Genomic DNA, 22,619 nt, shown 5'->3' with positions numbered 1-22,619 from the left:
ACTGGCAAACCGAATCCAAGAACACACACACAAAAATCACCCACCATATTCAAGATGCATGATCCCAGAGATGCAGGGATGGTTCAACATATGAAAATCTGTCAATGTAATCCACCATATATACAAACTGCAAGAAAAAAACACATGATCATCTCATTAGATGCTGAAAAAGCCTTTGACAAAATCCAACACACCTTCATAATAAAGGTTCTGGAGAGATCAGGGATATAAGGAACATACCTAAACATAATAAAGGCAATTTACAGCAAGCCAACAGCCAACATCAAATTAAATGGAGAGAAACTCAAAACGATTCCACTAAAATCAGGAACAAGACAAGGCTGTCCACTCTTTCCATATCTATTCAACATAGTACTCCAAGTTCTAGCTAGAGCAATAAGACAACAAAAGGAGATCAAGGGGATACAAATTGGAAAGGAAGAAGTCAAACTTTTACTGTCTGAAGATAATATTATACTATACATAAGTGACCACAAAAATTCTACCAGGGAACCTCTCCAGTTGGAACTGAAGTTACAGATGGTCCCAAGCCACCACGTGAGTGCTGGGAACCTAACCAGGGTCCTCTGTAAGGGCAATAAGTGGGTCCTATGGACTCATATACTCACATGCACATCCCCTCCCACTACACATAATTAGAATTAATAAATTAAAAAAATAAGGAGCCACTTCTAGAAGATCCCAATTTTCTGTTTCCTTCATGCCTGGACTTAACCAGCAACAAATAGTAGCATTCCGTGTACAGACATAATTCTTAAAAACAGGTTTCAGAGATTAGAAATGAGAACAGAGCAAAGGTATCATCATAATGTGCAAGCATGAAATACTGGGTTTTAAACTATCTTTAAATTGTGTCTCTAGCATTGTATTTTCTCAAGAGAAAGGCAAAAACTTGCATTACGAATTGAATAATTATATGAGGAGGTGTTTCAAAAATGAGGATCATATTTCATAGCAATTTAAAAGATTCTTTATCAATTTCCAGAGCAGTTAAAACTCTTCGTTTTTAATAGTTACTGCCACATATGAAATGTAGGAATGTTGTGTCTCATAAATAAACACATGCACTAAGGGAGATCAAGGCGTACACATGCAAAGAAGGATGCCTGGCATGTGGAACATATTAACAATGCCAGAGGGGTCACCATCTGGGCATGTGAGGAGAACGCACATCTGCATCATTGGTGGAGGGCAGCTCCAGCATCTGGATCACATCACCCGTGTTCTCCCCACCCACACATCATAGCACGAGGGATTTCCTGACAAATCAGATGTACCTTTTTTTTTCTTCTTTCGTGTTGTCATGCACATGAATGAATGGCAAAAGAATCACAGATCAAATCAAATCAAAGTTACATTTCATTTGTCTTATTGGACAAAATGGTGAACGGGCCAAGAGTATTAAGGGAAAGGAGTTGTGTGATGCTTGTTTTCCTTGCACTGAAGTCCCCATCTATTTACAACCATTGTATGTGCGGATGGCATACAGGGAGGGCAGGAGGATACTCAGACAGAAGGAGAGAAACATTATGGAAATATATGACTCCAGGAAACACTGATGCTATCAGTTCTACAGCACTTACAGAAAGTGTGGACGTAAATCTGAGCAAGAAGAACGCATGGAATCCTGGCATATGATGGGCCTGAGAATGGCAGTTACCCACACTGCTGTCTCCCAATCAACCCAGATAGTTGATTTTGTCATTTAACTCTTAAAGAAGATCCTGCAATGGTATGTACATAACTACGTCTGTGTAGATCCTGAAATGGTACACTCATAACTGTCTGTGTTTTTATCTTGCTTTATTTTCAGAAGACGTGAGCAGACACATGCGCTATTAGCACAATAATAATTTCTAGTGTTTCATGTCTGTTACTAGGCAGGAAGTTTGATTTAAACAGAACAAAACTTTGATCTGCCATAAATTATTTGCCTTTGCATTGAGGTAAATTAATGGTGTGTCTGAACCCTGAATTCTGTATAGGTAGTTTTCAGGCTCTACTAATTTGTGGAGTCATTGAAGGATTCTTCTTCAGGGGAGCCATCTCTCTACTTCCTGGACATATGAAAAATAGCTTCACATTAAAACAGAGAGAGAGAGATAATAGCATTGAAAGGTTTTATGTTTTAATTAAGAGCTGTTAAGAGCACTTGGAAATGATTTAACATTGAAGTTCTGCCAATGCCTACTCTATATCAAGATTATCACTTTGAAAAAAAAAAGATTACTGTCTGGAAAGAAAAATTCCAACTTTCAAATGGTCGATCTATGCCATGCTGAAAATGGGGGATAGAACCCTCTACATATAGTAGTATACCAAACAAAGTAGGAGATTCCCACTCTGCATCTACACTTCTGATATCACACAGGCCAGCTAATTGTATTTTTAGACCCTATTTGACAAGCAGATAATTTTCTTTGCTTTATATATTTATAATAATTTGCTCTGAATTTTGCAGCTCCTGTAGACCACAGAGCATAATGTTAGAACAAATTAAACGACAATTTTATAACTATGTGTATGTGTCTCTGTGTGTGTTTGTGTGTGATGTGTGAGGCAGTAGCCTCAAACTTGCTATGTAGCAGGCTCTGGCCTTGAACTCCTGGACTCTTGGCCTCTAGTTCTGCAGTATTGGGATTAAAGGCATGACTCATCACACCTGTTTCAGAAAGTATACTGAGATTTGTGAATTCTCTGTCCACTTAAATACATTCCCTGCATTATGCTTGAAGAAAATGATGTGAAGATAATGATACCATCAGAGTATAAATACCATATATAAAGAATATCATATATATATATATATATATATATATATATCCACCTATTTCTTTCTCTTGCATAGAATCTGTAAACTCCTATACAAACAACAAGAAACTCAGCTCCCACTTGAACCTGTTTACCTAACTGCATACTTCTACAGAGCAGGGCCAGACCGCTAACCACTAACCATGTGGGAAGCTATTTTACCAACTAAGAGTTCTGTGCTTATCTGCAGTGCCTTCATCTTCAGACTCCACTGATTCCTGACATGACTTGCGAGTGCGCTTTCTGCCGGAGACGGCGTATGAAAAGCCTGCCAGCGGCATCTGTGCTGGAGGTACCCGAGAATGAGGGCATTGATCCCTCCGGACCTGCCCCTCCAGATATTCTACTAAGCCTGCCTTCTATGAGCCAGGGAGAAAACAACCCTTGTTTCCCGAGGGCAGACTTTATGGCGTATGCATGCCATGTTCTCACCCATCCAACTGTTACTGGTTCTCGTGATCCTTCTACTCTATTTGTTTTTATGATTTTCTTTCTCTCTCCTGTGGTGGTTTCCATGAAATTAGAAATGATATTGCGATTGTGACAGTGGCAGGAGTTAAAGCTGTTCTGCAGGTCATGGGAAAAACCCCGAAGGCTGGTGGTAGAAAACATATTTATATGTCACTAGTTAGAAGACAACTTGATGGATTACAGAGTGATGAAGAAGACTTAAGCTGAGAGGAAGCGCTGGCAGTCTGGCACCTTAAACCATTCCTCATACCTCTGAGCTTTCTGAGAACCTGAAAGTAGATGGCTTCTGGGGTGATAACCTCAGATATTCTGGTAATTATTAACTTGAGAAAGAATAAGTTGGTATGCTTTGGCTTTCTGCCTGGGAACTTCTCTGTGCAATCAAGGGGCATGGGGTACACTTTGCTGATTTCCAAAAAGAACTTTCGAAACTATTGTGAAAAATCCAATCACCTGTTGAACTTTCTCATCCTCATTTCCTTGTATTATTACAAGAAAAGACTGGGGTTGAGTCGGATCAGGAGGAGGCAGAGAAGACGCACATCTCCAGATCTGACAAGACTCGTCAGCTTGCACCAACTCGTGTGCCGAGTCTTTTCTTGAGCCTGCCAGACATCCCTGCCCTTCGAGACCCTAGAAACTGCTGAGGCTGGTCCCTGGCAGCTTTCCCACCAGCCTCCTGAAGGATTGTTTCCCACATCTGCAATTTACTCAGCTCCTTTTGTTAGTCTGCATTCTTCTTGGGATCCCCAATCTCATCTGACCTTTAAAAATTTCTATCTGGTAAGGCCCACTTTCTGCACCATACAGTTCTATGGGATTTGACAAATGAGTGTTTTGTATTCATGAATACAGTACAACACAGATAAATTTTACTGATCTTGAAAAACAACCCAACTCATTCCATCTGTTTATTTCTCCTCTTCCCTCTGAAGTACTGGCGACCACTCGGTGTTTTACTGAATAGGTTCATGTTTCTGCATATTCCATATAATTAGAACCATGCAGGACGCAGCCCTTCACCAGGGTTTTCCCATGTCTTTCCAGGGCTTGGAAGCTTCTTTTCTTTTTTTCTGAATTGTATTTCATTGCATGGACATATCAGTTAGTCAATTTGTTCAGAGGTTAAAGAGCACGTGGGTTGTTTCTAGTTGGGGATGATTATGAATAAAGCTGGTACCTCTCCATGTATCTATCTAACTATGTATCTATATATCTGTCTATGTATCTATCTATCCATCCCACACACATACACACATGCACACACACACACATGCACACACACACACACTTGCACCAGAGTTTTTAGTGAATGCAGGTTTTAAACTCAACCAAGTAAACACCCAGTAGAATGATTGTTGATAATGTGGCAAAACCATAACCAGCCTTTGTGGGAGACTACCAAATAGCCCCAAAAATGCCTTTCCAATTTTGCCTTCTCAGGATCACTTAGCACTATCAATTTCTTGTACTTCAGCCTTTTTAATAGCATGCATTTGTATTTTATTATCATCCCAATTTGCAGTCCCCTATGACATGCGGTGATGAGGATGATGAGGTTTTTTGCATATGCTCACTTGCTACATTCACATCTGACAAGGTGTCTTTCCAGATAGCTTGTTACTTTTTAAATTAGCTGCTTTTCAAAAAACATTTAAAAAATTACGTGTGTGTGTGTGTGTGTGTGTGTGTGTGTGTGTATGTGTGTGTGTGTGCCTGTATGAGTTTATGTACATGATGTGCATGCAGGAGGCCAAAGATGTCAGAAGAGGGCGCTAGATTCCATGGTTAAAGGCAGTTGTGAATCACCTGATTTGGGTAGTAGGAACCAAACTCAGGTCCTGTGTAGGAGCAGAAAATGTTTATTACTGCTGAGTCATCTCCCTAGCCCCAAATTAGTTGCTTTTTATAGATGAATTTTAAGTATCTTTTGGATTCAAGTTCATTTCCAAGTATGTGTTACTGTAAGTATTTTTTCTCAGTCAGAGGCCTGTTTATTATTTGGTTTTCATTTTCTTTACAGTGTCTTTGTCAGGATAGTTTTTAATTTCCATGAATTAAAATTTACTGATATTTTCACTCATGGATCAGACTTTTTAACATCAGGCCCAAGAATCTGACACCAAATCCAAGTGCACTGAAATATTTTTCCTATGTTATCTTCTAAAAGTCTTGTATTTTATATTTGAGTCTAAAAATACTTTGACTTTTTGTGGAAATTATAGGTTTTGCATGCAGATTAACTTTTTTTTGCATATGGAAGTTGAATTGATCCATCACCATTTATTGAAAGTCTAGACATTTTTCTTTGAATTGTCTGCCTTTGATTGGGATGACTATATTTGCATTAGGGGACTGTCCATTCTGGCCAGTCATTGTGTGTTTATTCCGTTTGCTAGCACCACACTGTCATTGACTGAAGCTTTGTAGCAAGTCTTCAAGTTGGACCGTGTTTATCCTCTCATTTGATTCTCCTTCAGTGTCAGGCTTGCTAGGCCTCTTTGGCATTTTATGTAAACTGTGGAATCATTTTGTGCTACACAAAATGGCTTGCTGGAATTTTGATTGGGTTTTAATTGATTGTATAGGTCAAACTGGGGAGAATTAGCATTTAACATCACATAATTTGAACTGGAGGTATCTTTCTGCTTATTTTAGAGCTTTTTGGTTCTCTGCATAGAGATCCTACACACATTTTCTTTGATATATGCCTAAGCTTTCTGACTGTGACTATGAATGGTAGACCTCCCCTGGGACTGCCCCCATTTACCTATCTCTGTGATTTTAAGGTGGTGGCTTCCTGTGTCCTCACTCCTCTGACAGGTTCAATAGTTTTTGATGCTCAGTTTGCTCAGGTGATTGATTGCTTTGTTGTTGTTATAAGATGGGAGTGATAACTTCTACAGTTTTTATGTGTTGGAACAGAAACTGGCTGTCTTTCTTATTTCTTTACAGTCTTTTATCTTAAATATCAGGAAAACGAGGTTCACTATGATTACATGAGCGGCTAGAGTCTTTCAACTCCTGAGTAAGCCGGTGTGGTCTTCCCCTTCATCATCCTGCCTCCAGTTCCAATGAGTTCATCTCACAAAATTAGACCAGGGAACTGTTCTCCAAACAAACACAGCAGAGTAGAAGGGTATGGCAAGGCGGGACACATGTACAAGTGTTTTGCTTTCCAAAAGCTAATACATCAAAATGCCTGGATGTAAAATGTAGATCAATGACCAGTGAGTTAAAGTGGTATATAGCTTTACAAAAATATCCAGAGAAGAATTCTTCCATTAACAGAGTGCTTTAGTAGTACATGTTTATGTATGTGTAAATGTTAGATAGATGGACTGTCTGGTGCACACGTTCAGAGTCAACTAATGAACCATCTAGTCTCCATGCTAGAAATCCTCATAGATATGTTTCTTAGCCACAACTCTGTGTGAGGACGGGTCCTTAGATATGTCTGGTGTATAGAGAAGGGAATCACGACTCAGGGATATTTAAGGAGTTGGCTCTTGATGTGAGAGTAAATGACTAGCAAGGGAGGGTGAATTCTAGCCTTTTATCTACAACTATTAATTATACAGCTTTGGTCAATATATGTAAACTCTATGAACTATACTGTACAAAGTGGGATTAAAAATTAAGTGTCATTCCATGTAACTGGACTAATGTTCAAAAGGCTTTTATCAGGCTATAATAGTAATTCAGGAAGTTTACATTACTGTTACAGTGATTATAATAATTACTATAATGTGATATTATAGCAATTATAATTGCATACACTGTATATCGATATGCTACTAATATATTGGTGGTAATTACAGCAGCGAATCATGGCAATAAACTTTACCTATATGGCCCTTTATTATACTACATTGTAGATTACCTGACCATTTTTTATATTATATTGTAGATGATATGGTCCTCTGTTATTTTGTGTTGTAGAAGAGCTAGAAACTTCACAAGTCTTATAAATGAGTTCAAGGCTCTCAGTAGCCCTGGCAGATGCCATGTGATCTCAGGTGTCCATAGAAAATATTCAGAAACTTGACTTTCTCTGGGTAGTTCTTTAGAATACCAAACTGTAGCCTTAAGATGTTACCTCAAGTAATATACTCAGTCCTGGTTTTCTGAACATAGTTTATTTAACACATAATTAAAAAAGAGGAGCCTCAACAGGCTATGGGTGCTTCAGGAAGCACTCCCAGTTCCAGTGGTGGCAGATATCACCAGAGTCATGCTGTATTGTGATGACCTGCTCTGGAGATGAATTTCCAAGAAGGGATGTAAATCACAGAACAACCAGGGCTACCTACATGTGGAAAATCCAGGCCTCGCTACTGAATCTACCCATGAGTGACAGTATCAGTGGAGACATGTAGGAGGAACAGCTACTCGATTTGCTCCTTTGGGACAATGCCATTAAGAAACTGATGGCCTACTTAGTTTCTAAGCTAACCCAACAGAGTATGGCCACAAAGAGAGGGGGCTCTGCACGCGATCCCTGTCAGAACCCCTTTAATCACGGCTCCCAGCTTCGGGAAGAGTAAGACAGGATTGCTGCAAGAGAGACCATGATCCCAGTCACCTGGTCATCTCCATGGTGATTCACAAAATAGGAGAGCTGTGTGACAGAAATCAGAAATCTTCAACCTTAGAGAGCAAAAGTGGGGGTGACTGAGGGGTTCTGGGGCCATCCCAAAGCACAGGCGTCTCAAGTGTCCGAGTCAGCAATGTGAATGAGAGAAGACAACGCAGAGCTGCTGCCGAGACGTCAGGCTTGCAAAGCCCACCTGGACCTGATGTGTCTTCAACCAGAGAGGGCCAGAAATAACGACGGACACAAGTCCTCCGAGAGACGCTGACCACTGGACAGGCTTACCTGGGTCACGGCGTCAGTAAGAGCTCCACACTTGCCGCTGCAGTGACATACTTTCTCAGAGCTGACACCGGAGCTACTTTTTTAAACACAAGGACGGAGTCCTCGGCATTTGCCACCACAAAGCCCAACAGATAAAACTATCAAAGGAAGCCGGGCAAAGCAGCCGGACTGCTGTGGCGTGTTTCCTTTCAAGGGCAGAGAGCTAACTGCAAAATTCACACCCCATTAGTGCAGAAACAAAATCCCCCATGTATCTAATTCAGAGATAGTTGTCTAGTATGGAGAAAAGATGGGGAGATGGCTCAGGGGTTCAGAGCACGGGTCCATAACTCCAGTTCTAGGGGATATGATGCCCTCTTCTGGCCTCCTCGGGCACTGCACCCATATGACGTGCCTACATATATGCAGGAAAACACTTATGACACATAAAATAAATAATTGTTTAAAGTATTAAAAAAGCAGAGAGGGAATGGAGCACAGAGTGATTTCTTAGGTCTTCAGGCTCCTTTTTGCATGAGGATTCGGAAGTTCCGTCCTAGGTTTTTCCCTTTTACCTGGGGTGGGGGACAAGATATACTTAAGAGTTCTTCTGTGATGCAGACGGTGGAAAACCAGTGGTATTTGATTCTAGTTTCATCTATTTAAAACTTATTCAAGTGCAATACAACAGGTTGTTTTTATTATTTAAAAAGGTTTTATTACTATGTTTTTTTTTTTATTATTGAGAAGGTCACAGAGGTATACAATGTTATTCCCCAACCCCCTCTAACTCCTCTGAGTCTCCACCCACACCCCCATTTCATGCCCTTTATTAAAAAGAGAAGGCAAAACCCCGGACCCACTGAGTCCACTTGGCATTACCCATATCCTCATGGTTGTAAAGCCATTCACAGGAACATGGTAATCCACCAGCGGCCAAGGAGGTGGGCCTTTTTTCCCCTTTTTTAAAATTGACAAGATAATGATGACGTACTATTTTGATGGGCTTGTTTAAAAAAAAACAAAATAAAGCAAGATGCTGTTCTCTCATTAAAATATTAAAAATTGCTTCAACTTAAATAATATGCTGTAGCATGAATATTAAAAGGTCTTATTAATAAAAATAAACCTGGAGCCAGTTATTGGGGTGAACGCTGAAAGTTCAGAGAGACAGAACAGGCCACAGGTAACCTCACCTTGCCAACTTCTCAGTCGATCCTGTTTCCTTAAACTGGAAGCCTCTGAGTCCTCATCCAAATGGATCTCAGCTGAACTGCTGCTAAAAGCCTAAAAGCTTAACAGACTCTAGTTCCTGGTCCTCATACCTTATATACCTTTCTGCTTCCTGCCATCACTTCCTGGGATTAAAGGCGTGTGTCTCCATGCCTGGATGTTTCCAGTGTGGCCTTGAACTCACAGAGATCCAGATGGATCTCTGCCTCCAGAATGCTAGGATTAAAGGTGTGTGTGCCACCATTTTCTGGCCTCTGTGTCTATCTAGTGGCTGTTCTGTTCTCTGACTCCAGATAAGTTTATTAGGATGCACAATATATTGGGGGACACAATATATCACCACAGTATATTGTAATGAAAATTCTGCTAAACCCTGGGCTACACAGGAAATAGTGTTTATGGTGGGGAAATAAAATAAAATACTGGTCTAAGATAATCCTTTATCTTTCACAGGCAAGTCTTTTATAGCAAGCAGGGCAAGGCTCATTCCCACAGACAACACCCACAGAGGGCCTGCTCCCTTTGCTCTGCTTCTGCATTTGGGCTGCTTTTGAACATAAACCAGGGGTTTTCTAAGCGTGGTCTCAGGAAAGCCAGCACCAGAAAAGCCTGCGAACTTGGTTCCAGTTGAATCAGAAATTCTGACAGTGGGGCCTGAGAATCTGATTGGACAAAGCTGTTCAGGGAGTTCTGATGTACCTTAGGCCACAGAGATGGCGAGGTTCAGTGGACATGCTCCAGTGGGATTGGTCTGTGGAAAGGACATCCTGGTCTGGGTTACACATATCCATGGAAACGCAGACCATCTGTGGCAAGATGACTGCCAGCAATGGCCATTACTATTACTTACCTTTGAGGAAACAACATGAAACAGCTTCAACTTCTGATTTCTGCTCTCCTAAAACCTCATTTTCTAGGCTTTCGGCAGAGGTTTTTCATGCACGAAGGGGAAAACAGTAGTTAATCCAGGGCTTCTCACTTTGGCGTTAGAGACATTTAGGCTAGGTAATTTTTGTTGAAGGAGCTGGCCTGCATGGTGGAAGTTTACCAGCGTCCCTGGTTTCTTCCCATTGGACACAAGGAACTTCTCCCTCCACGCTGTCCTCTTAGCCAGGTCTTGACGACCAGAAGCCTTTCTAGACACTGCCAGGGACCTCTGCAGAACAGAAGTGTGCTTGGCTGGGAAACAGTGACTTAGCCAATGCAGCCCTAGTCCATAGTGGCCACGAAGGAGAAATGTGGCAGCCAGAGGACCGGCCTGGAGGACTCACGTTGTAGGAGCGGTTGTGCCTCTGTCTCCAGCACCACCTGCACGGTGATCAGGTCAGAGAAGAAGACCATCTCCATGTGCACGGTCTCATTGCCCCCATGCATCTGAGGCATCTTGTAGCAGGAATCTTAACAGTTCTTATTAATAAAATCAAACCTCAGGCCAGTTATTGGGGTCAATGCTGGTAGATCAGAGTGACAGAACAAGCCACAGCTATCTCACCTTGCCAATTCCTCAGCTGGTCCTGTTTCCTCAGACGGGAAGCCTCTGAGTCCTCATCCAGAATGAATCTCAGCTGAACTGTGTTGCTCCAAAGCCTGAATGCTTAACCAGGCCAAATGCTTAACCAGGCAAATGCTTCCAGTTTCTGGTCCTCACGCCTTATAAACCTTTCTGCTTTCTACCACCACTCCCTGGGATTAAAGGCTGCTTTCTGGCATTAAAGGTGTGAGTCACCATGCCTGGCCGTTTCCAATGCGGCCTTGAACTCACAGAGATCCAGAGGGATTTCTGTCTCTGGAATGCTAGGATTAAAGGCGTGTGCTAACATTTTCTAGCCTAAGTATCTTGTGGCTTTTCTGTTCTCTGACCCCAGATAAGTTTATTAAGGTACACAATATTTTGGGGAACACAATACCACCACAGCATCTTCTCCTGATTCAGGCTGCACCCGACAAACAGGCCATGAAAAACACCTCTGCGTGTCTGGCAAAACCACCCCACCCTGGCTCATAGGGACGTGAGGATTTCAAATGGAGGTGGTGGTCAGCTTTGAAAATAGTTTTTCTTGGTTTCTTCCTTTCCCTTGGGATTGGGGGAAGGAGCAGCAAAACCAAGCCCCCACTCCCCCAGCCCTTTGCTTTCATGTGCGACTTTGACCCCAGTCTTGTCTTTTCATGTAAGAGACTAAGTAGGTAGAGGAGAGTTAGGTTCTGGCTGGCTCCAGATCAGCCATTTTATTGGCTCACAACCCTGGGAATGTCATCTGTCTTCTCCGCAATAATTCCTTAATAACTCATGAAACACACAGGTCTATAAAAGAACTTACAAGTTGACTTTAGTTTCCACTATTTTTAAGCAAAAAGCTGTCCTGCAGATAGATGGTGCCTGTGCCCACGGTGGTGATCTTAACCGACTGGCGATTGATAGCTCTAGAGTGGGCTGCATAAACAGTCATATTAGTACGACCATGACAGGGAGGAAAAACAAGTCTAAGTATTTTCTTGGACAGGACAGATGATAAATGGGCTTCAGTTTTAGTTGGACACTCTTCTGCACTGTGATAAATAACATCACTAAAATAGCATGCCACCTGATATGTGACCTTGAAGAGACTCTAGAGCAAGTATTCTTGACCTTGACAGTAAATTAAGATTATTAGAGAACTTTAGACAATCCCGGTGCCCAAGCTGCATCCCAGAGCCATTAAGTGACACATAAGGGGCCCTGAGAGCTGGATCTCACACAGAAAGGCCAGCCCCTAGTTCTTCAGCCTGCCAGAATTCATGCATTGGAGATACAGCCCCTGTCACTGTCACTTGTCAGCCCAATCTTGACAACACTTTGATCTCAGCCCTTCAGCCTCTACAAATACCAGGAGATCAGTGTTTGCTGCTTAAACCATCCCATCTGCGTTATCTTATTATGGTAGCCCTAGCAACGGGATGCAGATTCCCAGGATAGAAATTTATGTTTTAAAAATTTAACTATGATAAGTTTCCTTTTCATGGCTACATAAAACTAACTGCATTTTAATGGGATGTGGTGCAATATTTACATACACGTATAGGCTGCATAATGTTTAAAGTGTCAGTAATTAAAAATAAAATCCTCATGTGATTTTAAGGGTGGTCAAGACTGGGAACCACCAGTCCAAAAGGCCGAGGGAGAGACAGAGAGACAATGTAGTGGTGGTGGTGGGACAGACAGAGAGAGGGGGAGAGGGAGAGGAGAGAAAGGGAGAGAGAGGAGGGGAAGGAAGGGGAGGGAGGGAGGGAGAGAGAGAGACAGAGACAGAGACAGAGAGACAGAGAGAGAGACAGAGGCAGAGAGAGAGACAGAGACAGAGAGAGAGAGAGAGGGAGGCAGACAGACAAAGTTAGTCAAACTTAAAGTCAAATCCATCAGGGGAGGGGAGGAAAATGTAAGTACAGGACAGCATGATCTCCATGGCAGTGGGACACGCTCAGTCACAGAACCTTCTGGCTGTTATCATGTGCAGTTAGCTAGCGCTGTAGCCAGAAGCCTGTGACCTTTTAAAGGTTCTTGTTGGGTATGCCAGCCATTTGGGGTCTCTCCTTTTCCAGCATTTCTACAGAGCTTGGAAGTGTCCAGCACTTCAGAAAAGGGCCCCATCCAAACCCCGGGGTGCCCCCTGCTGGAGAAGGCACAGAAATGAGCTTTCTGAGATAATTACGTGGAGCTTGGAGATGGGCTTAGGACATCAGTCTTGGAAGGGACAAGGATGGACTAGAACCTTTCATTTACCAAGTGAAGGAGGTGGAGTCAAATCGGGGACGTCCCACGGAGAAGGTTACATGGATATGTTGGACGTCGATCAGAGACAAGCGTGTGAGAGACACACTCACTCCGGGGAGAAATGGAAGCGAAGAAAGAGAAATGACAGCCTAAGAACTCACGCCTTCTGCAGACCTAAATCCAAAATGAGATTAACTATCCTGTGAAATGAATGGCCTTTCCACACAGAAAGGCCACGCGGAAAGGACACAGGACTCATGGATTCAGCATCAATCTAAAATGGGACGTCCATAGACAGAAAACAAAATCTGCCTCATGACAGTAATCTAGTGTGTGTGTGTGTGTGTGTGTGTGTGTGTGTGTGTGTGTGTGTGTGTGTGTGTGTACCTATATAACACCCCACTGCATTCCCCCATGTATATGTAATGAAAATGCATCCCAAGTGGATGAACCTACATGGAAGTACTTTGAAGAGCATAAATTAGTATACACATGTAAGAACTATTTCCTATTTTGAATAGGAATACATTCATAATTGATTACTCTAATGCAAAAAGGGAGGGGCTTGTCATTTTTATTTCTTTCATGTGGTGCTCACAGTACCCAATGGCCCTGCTATAGGTCCCAGAACACAGAGGAAACAATGCGTAAAGAAAACCAGATGTGTCATGTGCCTAAAATAAATGAGAACTTCATAGTGCCACATTTTTAAGAACACACAAATCTAACTTGGTGGTACTGCAAGGGTCACGTGGGAGAAGACACATTAAAATCCACACTCGGGGTCTAAAGTATCTGTGTCACATACACACACGCTATCTCACTCCCACTCTATCTTAGGACATTTACAAATACAACAATGACTTCATCCAATCTCTCAAACTGTTAAGAGGAGAATCTTACTGTTAATAAAAACAGCCATAAAAGTACTAATAACTTACTTCCATGCATCATCTGTGGAGAGCTTGGAGAGCTGGAAAACATAAAAGGACACTTATTAAAATTTCTTTATTTTCTCAACATGTATTTTAAAACATTACATGAGAAATCCAAACTAGAAAAAAAAAACTGTAACGTTCTCCAACACTGGAATCATTGAAGATGAAAGTAATTATAAAATAATTTGCTTATAGAATGAAAACAAAACAAACAAACAAACGGAAAACACAGCAAGACACCAGCAACCAGGTCACTGTTAATAAATATTTGATTCTCTTCCTAGGTCAGGAAACCAGATGTGTCTCCAATTCCTGTACTGCAGCTTTGGCAAATCAGTCAAGACTGTGGAGAGTGGCCTCTCGTGGGCAGCACCCCGTTAGCTTCAGGGATATGGCTTGTAAATCCAGTCCTCCTAAAAACCATCTGGTGGATGGTGTCTGGAGGGATGCCATCTCTAAGTTCAAGGCTTTAGAGTCAGAGCTAACTAGAAGTTGAATTTGTTTGGCATTATTGCTGTGCCTTCTAGGTAAGGAGGCATCACTGTGCAGAGCCCTATACCCTTGCAGTTGAACTGGAGCACACAGACATTCCCAGAACGGAATCCGCCAAAGAGTGCCTCTAGTTACTTAAAACCTTCAAATCGATCAGTAGAAAAACAACCTTACGACAGCTTATTTCCTAGGCCAGCAGTGTTAAAGATCCCGTCCAAAAGCTGAAATTCCTGAAGATAGCAGAGAAGAGAAGGTAAATAGAACGCCTGTTACACAGATTTAGTATTGCCCGCACATTCTCCTCCACGCTTTCTTCAAATGGCGCAGGCAATTCTGACATGGCTCTGTCTAAGATTTCCAACTCAAATGGACTCTATATGAGTATGCGCTTCTGTGAGAGGCACGAGGTGTTCCCTTAGAAGAGAGAGCAAAGCTCTGGACGACTGCTCAGTTTCTTAGACAGGCTCGGGCAACATTTTCCTGGATGATGCCAGGAAACAGGAGGTGGCTGCTGCAATGCTTGATGCTGACATCCATCCCATGGCTTCCACAGGCGGGACCTGGATAGAGGTCACCACACAGCTGGGCTCAGGTGCCAAGTTCTAGGAATGTAGAAACTCTCGAGTAATAGCAGTGTCTATGTGTGGTGGGTTGGATAAGAATGCCCCCTGTAGGCTCATGTTAGACTGTTCGGTTCCCAGTTGGTGGACTGTGTAGGAAGCATTAGGAGATGCGACCTTTCGGAGTAGGTGTGGCTTTGCTAGAGGAGGTGTGTCACTGGGGATGGGCTTTGGGATTCCAGAAGCCCACAGCAGGCCCAATCTATCCCTCTCTGCCTGCAACAAGCAGGTTAGAAGTGAGCTCTTAGCTACCGCTCCAGTGCCTGCCTGCTTGCCACCACCATGCTTCCTGCCATGATGGTCATGGACTCACCCTCTGAAACTGCAAGCAAGCCCCCAATTGAATGCTTTCTTTTATAAGCTGCCTTGGTCATGGTGTTTCTTCACAGCAGCAATACTCTTCACAGTAACTAAAACAACAGGTTTCCTTTCTTTGATAAATCTCCCTCTACAGGTTCCTGTTTTAGAGGAGAAAGCATTGAATGGGTTTAGAGCCCAGAGCCCTGTGTCCATCCAACACTGCCTACTACCAAATAACGAGTTCCCAGTTCTCTGGATATTGATCTCGAATGTCTCACTAACCTGGTGTCTGTCTCGGTTTTCTTCTCGTGAGACGCTGGAATGATATAATAATTGCTTGTGTCCACTTCATGGGAATAGTGTGAGCCTATGTGAGATAGTGTGTGAGAGGTTTATAGGAAGGAGCTTAGCCCAAGAGCCAATTAGCTCAGCAAAAGTAGTATCTAGAGGACTCTCCTCCTTTTGATGTTGGAGATCTTCAGTTAATGGTGCTTGATGTTAAAGTGAGATTCAACAAGGAACTGGGTATTCAATAGGGGAACAATCTATTTGCCTTTTACTAGTAACAGAGTTCTGGACATAACTGTCTGCAACCATCCACTGGATTCTGTCACTTCTTAAATGGAGGGTGCTAAATTATTCTTCGGAAGCCTAGGCAAGTTGAGGGTGTAGAATTGTACTTAAGACACTTTCTGTTATCTAGTAGTGATGATTACCCTTAGGTAATATGATACTGACACTATTATTTCCTAACAGAAGGTGATGGTGACGAATGACAATATTCTTAGAGACACTATGTAAAAAGTTGTTTGTTAGAGTTCTCAGTAGTACAACCACACCCACCTCACCAGCTGGTATCTACTTTGGAGGCCATGTTTTCTGAGACACTATTTGGTAAGTCTATTTGAGGTCCTAAGAGTCTGGAAATGATGTTAACACCGAAATTCGTCTAGAAGGATGAGCATATCAAGAGTCAAGACTGAGGGTGGAACCCCTAGACTCTGAAATCCATGATAGAGCCTCAGCAGCCATCTGAAAACACGGAGTGTGGATCACCAAACTCTGCAATCCATGGTACAGCCTCAACAGCCATCTGAAAACTGCTTGCTGAGGGACAGGAAGACAGATGAGGGAACAGAGCAATCCGGATCGACCCAAATGCCTATGATAAATGAGCCACTTTGAATCGGTTTGGAAAAAGAAGGGATTATTTAATAAATGGTGCTGGGACAACTGTCAAGGTTTGGGAAATTCATACTCATTCTGTATTTCAAAATAAATCCCATATGGGTCAAATATTTAAAGGTGAGGATGGAACTTTTAAAAGCATTAGAAGAAAATATGGGTAAATATTTTTACACATCATGTGGTGGATAAGACATTTAGAAGTATGACACGGAGCCCCCAAATGACAAATAAAGCAAAACAGCTGACGGTCTCTGAGCACATAAGAATCGGATGTATTACAGCTGCCTCTGCCCAAAGACAAGCTTGGAAAAAACAACTGTCCGAGAGGCCTAAAGTTGACAGCCGAAATCTAAAAAGAACTTTGTAGTATATCTATTAAAAGGATACAAAATTCCAAAGGATGGAGTATGCGAACAAGAAATTCACAAAAGAAATATAAATAGCCAACATATTTGTGAAGAGATGTTCAAACTCACTGATAATAACCATGCTTTTTTTTTTTTTTTTTTTTTAAAGAGAATCAAGTAAAAACAAGGCCTTCCAGTGAAACATGTTAAGTGAAATGGATGCACTCGCCTCCTCTCCTTCACACCCAGCTGGATGACATCAGAAGGACAAACTGGCATGGATTTCCAAATATAAGGAGGGGAGAAGGGCAGCCAAGCACAGTTACAGGGTTGAAAGCAGATGGACTCTGGGAAAGCAACATGGAGACAGGACACCGAGAAGGCCAGCATAGGAGGGCACAAAAGGCAAGAGACCATGCCAACACCCTCAGGGGATGGGGCCAACTGAGGAGTCCCAGGACTTCCGGGGCAGGAGTGCACGTGGAGTTGAATAACCACAGGTTCAGGTTTGGCTGAGAGTCAGTGGAGGGCCCCCATGCTGGCACAGCAGGAAGAACACAGCCCCTCCAGGCTGTGCAGACCTGGGGCGGACGGGCAGATTTCTAATAATAAGGAGCTTGGCATGTGAACCTCTGCTGTGCTTTTGGCCTTGGTTTGGGGGATACAGACCTACCCACTTGACTCAGATGTTGATGACCAGATACACCCCTTACATTGAAGATGAGAAGACTCCATTCTGTAGAAACAATCGAACCCAAGAAAAAGGACCTGTAGCTGTGGACAGTTCACTCTGAGAAAATGTCTAGCAAGTCAACTAGCAGCATAGTCTGCCGACAGTGTTCTGTGCTGCAAGAGAGCATCCAAAGTCTTGGAGTGTGTGTATAGTAAACAGCCAAAGGCATACTGTTTGAGACAGAAGTTTCTGCACCCATAATGACAAGAATCCTACAAAGACACAAACAAAATAAGATAAAGTAACAGAAATAAAACTAAATGGGAGGACTAGACATAAATGAAGAAACTCAAATAATCTAAGAACTCTTAAGAGAACAAATGTAGGGTAGAAAATAATATTAGAGAATGTGAGGAGGGCTCGCATCCAAATAACAGTTTCTAGCAGATGGCAGAAAAGCGTCACTTACATAGAAAGTTACCAAAGCCTAAAAGGTACTCTTTTGAAAAATGAAATACTTACCAAGTGGATGAAAATACCCATACATTTGTTGTTCCTTTGAAAAGAAGTCTGTGGGATCTTTAAAATGTAACACAGGTTGCTGCTTCATGACATATTAAGAGGAAAGCATACATCAAAAATAGCTGTGACTAATACGAACCCATTTATGTACATGCATTCTTATATAAAAAGACATCTGGATGACCAAGATGCTCACAATGGTTACAATAAAGATCAAGAATGCCCCATGGGTGGCGATGTATCTTGGGACAGGTGCTCTCCTTTTCTGTCTTCATTGACTGTCTTCTATGAATAATGCAACTTAGAAAGTCATTTCCATTGCCCCATCTTAGTTCCTTCTGTCTGATCAGATACTAGGCCCTCTTCTTCCTGTCTCTCTACATTGTTTCAATGAATCTACCTCTTACCTTTTCTTGTGCCTGGCAAATCTCACATTTGAGCTGCAGAGTCTTCTAATTGTTTCCTATGAACCTCTACTCACTTGCCACACCCACTGTGAACTAACCTGACTCTGAGAGGATGTTACCTCCTGCCCCTGCCCCAGTCACCTTTTTCTGTGTCTCCAATTTTGTGCCATAGACCCACGTCCCACCTATCTAACTGCTGAAAGCAGAAACCCAGAGCTCCATTCTGGATCCTATCCTCTTGTTGACCCTACCTTTAAGTATTACCTCACACACATGTCCACTCCTTTCTGCCCCCTATGACTGTTAACTATCTTCTCATTTATTGATTCATCCATTCAGCAGCTAAGTCTTGGCTGTGCTAGGTGCTAGGTTAAGAGATGACATACAATGGCGAAGGAGGATAGACAAAGGGTTCCTATGTTACAGAGGAAATGAGCCACTATGGATAAGCCAGGGAGAATAACCCTTTCGGAGGGGTCAACTAAGGCCATCAGAAAACACAAATATTTACATTATGATTCATAACAGTAGCAAAAATTACAGTTCTGAAGTAGCAATGAAATAATTTTTATGGTCGGGGTCACCACAACATGAGGAACTGTATTAAAGGGAAGCACCATCAGGAAGGTTGAGAACCACTGAAATAAGCCATCAAAACCAGCACCTAATATAGTAAGCACTATGAAGAAAATAAACAGAATGTGCCATTGAGAATAAGCAACAAGAGGGAGGTACCATCACTCCTGAGCTAGGATGGCTAGGGAACATCCTGAGGACAAGATAGAGAAGAACAGGCCGAAGGCTGCCCCCACACCCTGGGATCTCTTCTGCATCAAACTTGAAGTTCGATCCCATGAAAGGCAAACAAATCACCACACAGAAAGAGTTTCGTGGCACATTAGGAGAAAAGCATGCTTCAAAAGAGTTGTACACAATACCTATGGGTGGAACACTGCACACTCAACACATTTGAAGAGATGCTACTGTCTTCAAACAGCAACTTCAAGGTGAAAGGGTAGTGCTAGCCACAGTTCAAGGGATAGTCTATCATGGTGGGGAAGTGAAGGCAGCTGGGGCTTGAAGCAGCTGGTCACATCACATCTGAAGTCAGAAACTGACAGCAAGGTGTAGCTTGTACTCTCCATTTTATACGGTCCAGGATCACCTGATCCTCTCATGATTAAGATGGCTCTTCCCATATCAATTGACATAATCGAGATAACCCCCCACAGGCCCATATGCCAGGTGATTTTAGATTCTGCCAAATTGACAAAGCCAGAAGCAGGAACTCAGAAATTGCTGATGTCCCCTGGCCACATGTGAGCCCATGTTGAGTTCCTGTTAAGCAGTGCATGCTCTAGGGCATAACAAAAAAAGAAAAAAAAATCAAACGGACAAGAGCAGATTGGGTTGCTCTAGAACGCCAGACAGAACCTGAGACAATGTTTCAGTCATGCCTGCCTCCAAGTGTACTTCTGAGGCCATGCAAGTTGCCACGTCCTGGAGCTACGTGTGGAGAGCTACAGTTTTCATTAGGGTAGAACATTTCAGTGCTGGACACAGCGACCAGGGCCATCTTCCCCCAAGACCTCCTCTCCCCAAGAATTTCTCTTCATTCTTACCATCTCTCCCTTCTTTTCTGAGAACATTTATGTTTTTTTTTTCCCATGGAACCCAGGGTCTTGCACATGCCAAACAAGTGCTCTGTACCTGAGTTATGTGCTCAGTTTGTGCTCTTCAGAATGTAATCCCCTTCTTATAAGACAGCTTGCAGCCTATCTGCACCAACTGAAATTCTTGAAAGAAAAAGTTATGATCCCTCCTTCTGCACAAACGGTCCCTGCTTTTAAAAATTGTTTGAAATTGCTTGGTAGATTTGAGGAGTCTCGCATGTACGGAAGGTGTTTTAACTGGCCCACTAGACCACAGGGCCTGTGGTTGATGTTTGCCTAGGAAGGAGGGCTAGAAGGGGAGGTCCTAGACCATGGTACTACTGTTCATTGGTCATTGACTTATTCACTTAATAAGTGTATGCTGAGGACCGGCCATTTGCCAGACTCAGTTCTGGATACAGGGAAGCCAGCAGCTAGCAAAGGCGGCCAGGAGCCCGCTCTCCTGAAACTCAAGGCAAATACACAAGTAGACACCTTTAGGTGATGTAGGAAAAGAAAATGGGGTGAGGTTTGGAGTGATGGGGTGTTGTCATACAGGCCCGTCAGTAGCTGCTCCAGTCTTCCTTTATGCCTCCAGCTCCTGTGAGGTCTGACTGAAGCCAGCACTTAGTTCTCATAGACCAGCTCAAATACACACCCTCCAGGTGCGCCCCCAGTCTTCTCCACTTTTCTCCCACATCAGAAGCAGCCCCTTGTGTCTAGTCTCCCACTCTCAATGGGTTCTTTTTGCCCTTACTTTAAGGATGCAGGCTCCAGAAGAAAAGTCCACTTTTGATGGTATCCCTGTATCCAGCCTACTCCACACAGCGCCAGTTCCAGCCAGAGCAGAACCATCCCATGAGCAAACATAAAGAGTGGATTTTCAGTACCCACCTATGGGAGGCAAGGACTAGCCCAGCAGACCTCCAAGCCTGAGTATTGGCTACTCCCTGGAGGTAGTCAAACTAATTATTAACCAGGCCCAAACACACAGATTTGAATCAGAACCTTGGGGCAGAGTCCAGCAAGGTGCCCTTTGAGGAGCCACCTAGTAATCCAGATGCACAATCTAGATCAAGACCCTCTGGGCCACTGGGGGCTGCCACAGGCAGGAAGGAGGAGGAAGAGGCAACCTCCCTGGTGGGTAGGGATGGATCGGGACAGCCTGGGAGAGAAGACAGAGAGGAAGAAGAAGGCCTGGAGAAAAGGAGGAAAGAGAGAAAGGGAGCATCTTGCAGAAGGTCCTGCGACCCAGCCTCCATTCTGGGCCGGCTCACATCCCTGTGGGCGGAGTCTTGGAGACCAGACCGCGCCTCACGTTAGCTGGGCAACATCCTCAGGACCCTAGCGAGGTCCTTGGCCCTCGCCCTTCCCGTACCTGCTCGAGCTTCGGGGGGCGCGGGGGGGGGGGGGGCACCTTCAGCATGGCCGTCGCCCTCCGTGCCGCCAGATCGTCCCTGCGCTGGATCCCCGCGGGGAGCGTCCAGTGGTGGTGGTCGGGAGGGAGGCCTGGCAGTGGCAGCGCAATGCAGTGCCGCCTCCGGAGCTCAGAGCCACCGTGCACCTCGCCAGAGCAATGCGCATCCCCTGGGCCCAAGGACCTACGGCGGGGACGTGGTCTGTGGGTCCTCCTAGGCGACGGAGTGTCCCGCGCTCCGCCTCGTGTGCTCCCCTCTGGAACCAGAGGTGACTGGTCTGGAAGAGGGTCCCGAACAGGTAGGAAGAGACGTGGGGAGTTCAGGACAAATGGATCAGAGCCGGCACGGGAAGGAGGAAGGGGGCAGAGGCAGAAGGAGGTGGAGAGAGGAAGGCTGGGGAAGAGGAGGGAGAGAGAGAGAGAGAGAGAGAGAGAGAGAGAGAGAGAGAGAGAGAGAGAGAGAGAGAGAGAGAGAGAGAGAGAGAGAGAGAAGGAGGGAGGAGGGGAGGAGGGGAGGAGAGGGGGTGAGAAAGAAAGAAGTGGAGGAAGGAAAAGAAGAAGGGGGAGGGAAGAGGGAAAGAGAAGGACAAGGAGAGGGAGGTAGAAGAGTGAGGAGAGGAGGGGGAAAGAGGAAGAGGAGAGATGAAGGCAGAGAAGGGAGGGAGGGGAGGAGGGAGCAGAAGATGAAGAATGAGGAGACGGGAAGAGGGCGAGGAGAAAAGCGGAGGAAGGAAGAGAGAAGGGCAGAGGACTGGGAGCAGCGGAGGGGGTGGGGCTGAGAGACCGGAGGCAGAAAGAGGCTTCCTCCTTAGCTGTCCTCCGGAGGGGTCCATTAAAAGAGCAGAGTCTGGGTGGCTGCCCACGTGCTGAGCTTGGACCTCAGGTCTTGTTTCCTGGGTCCACTGTTCCTCGACCTTCGGT

General features: G+C 43.8%; 1 long non-coding RNA gene across 3 annotated transcripts in view; it reads left to right on the top strand.

The window, feature by feature from the left end:
* The first annotated feature begins 7,491 nt into the window (after window positions 1-7,491).
* The window catches only part of LOC128105239 (uncharacterized), a 99,773-nt gene continuing 84,645 nt past the window's right edge, over window positions 7,492-22,619 (top strand). For all 3 annotated transcript variants that reach the window (XR_008216298.1, XR_008216297.1, XR_008216299.1), the window contains exon 1: window positions 7,492-21,997. This is a non-coding gene — a long non-coding RNA (uncharacterized LOC128105239). The remainder of the gene's footprint in view (window positions 21,998-22,619) is intronic.

This window comes from Peromyscus californicus, unplaced genomic scaffold (assembly GCF_007827085.1).
Source record: "Peromyscus californicus insignis strain IS unplaced genomic scaffold, ASM782708v3 Scaffold_9__1_contigs__length_137607984, whole genome shotgun sequence".
Classification (NCBI taxonomy): domain Eukaryota; kingdom Metazoa; phylum Chordata; class Mammalia; order Rodentia; family Cricetidae; genus Peromyscus; species Peromyscus californicus.
Note: the sequence above shows the minus strand (reverse complement) of the source record. Positions and strands in the feature narration are given on the sequence as shown.